The sequence below is a fragment of the Olea europaea genome, chromosome 9, assembly GCF_002742605.1.
Source record: "Olea europaea var. sylvestris chromosome 9, O_europaea_v1, whole genome shotgun sequence".
Lineage (NCBI taxonomy): Eukaryota > Viridiplantae > Streptophyta > Magnoliopsida > Lamiales > Oleaceae > Olea > Olea europaea.
This window is the reverse complement of record NC_036245.1, coordinates 7,567,662-7,569,403: the sequence shown is the minus strand read 5'-3', so window position 1 is coordinate 7,569,403 and position 1,742 is coordinate 7,567,662.

The window sequence follows — 1,742 nt, the reverse complement described above, 5'->3', positions numbered from 1 at the left end:
TATATATATATATAACATCCTCAAGGTAAATTCCAGAACTCGACTTTCAAGATGAAATTTTAACAGTGTGTATTCATTCATGGTAAAACTATTGCCACCAGATAACTATTTTAAACTGTAAATAGAAAACGAAAATTTTACCAGATTCATGATCTTTCTTCAAGGCCACTGCCATGAACAATGCTGTTCCAACAGAGAATATCAATAGCATCAGCAATCTCTTCTGCAGATGCAAGTTCGGCCCATCTTTTGACAACTACATTCAATGTTGTGACGCACAAGTGCAGTGGTCTGTAAAATAAAGAGGATTTGTTATTTGTCAGTCATTAGAGAAGACTCACAAAATAACATGCTGGACGTTTATACAATAAACAGGGAAAAAGGAATGAAAAAATTACCTACAAAAACTACCATTATGCACATCAGTGTTTAATAGTTAAATCATTTTCTAATGCTTCATGTGCACCCAATTTACCAGTTGTCCACCATGACAAAGCACCAGGAGTTTCCTTTTCGAAGCAACTTTAATTTCTCGAATGGAAGCTCTGAAAAATTTACATCGTCCATTTCATTTTCATTGCTGTGGTCAGGTTTGAGGGTTCGTCTGCCATTTTTCTGATTTCAATTTAGTATAACACAAGGGTTTATGAAAGTGCAGGACATTTATCTTGATCACAGTACCAGGTCGATGCGCAGAGGAGATGCTGCAAACTCGGAGAGTTCGCCGATGGTGAGGAGGATCTGATGATGGTTACGATCAGCTGTGAGGATGTGTAGAGACGATTAGAGAGGCAGGAATATTAAAGGCTTGAAGAAACTGACTTAAAATTAGGGTTTGGTTTTTTCATAGAATTAATTCTTCTTTTCCACTAATTATTAGCTGACAAACAAGTCATATATTGTTATTAGTAAAAGATATATCTTGCACATCAATTTTTTCCTGTGGAAAAAAGTATAAATTTTGGTGGGTACAAGACTTACTATTGAAAATTTTGAAGCAAGTCATAACACTACGAAATATCACATTTGTGGAAAAAAGTGAACTACGCCTACAAATTTCAATTTATCTCCCAAAACTTTGAAGAAAAAATATAAATTTCTTGAAGTGACAGCTCAAATTAATCAAGAATAATAGTCAGACAATCCACAGGTTAAAGTAACCGTTCCTATCAATAAACACACGCATTCAGTCCCAGATCTCTCAAAGTTACATGCAATAAAATAGAGAAACAATTCAAAAAGTTTTTGGATGCTCTCAGGCAACTTCAGAGCAACATTCTCTTTATTAACGCAATCCTACAAAATGTAAATTATACTAAAATTTTTTAAAGAGATATTGACTAAGAAGAGAATGGTTGCCAAAGATGAAATAGTGATATTGACAGAAGAATATAGTGCAATTTTCCAACATAACCTCTCATCTAAATTAAAAGATCCAGAGAATTTTGGTGTACTTTGCTTTATAAAAAATTCACATCATGTTAATGCTTTAATTGATTCTGGAGCAAGTATCAATTTGATTCATTTGTCTATCTACAGGAAATTAATATTGAGAGATCCAAAAGCAACTCCAATAATTCTAAAACTGGCTGTTAAGTGACTCAACCATCCTTATGGAATGGTTAAGGATATGTTTATCAAAGCTAGAGATCTCATCTTTCCAACTTATTTCATGATCCTTAATGTAGAAGAAGATCAAGACTTCTTGTGAGAAAGAGTGCAGGGAGTCAGGCGCCATGGCG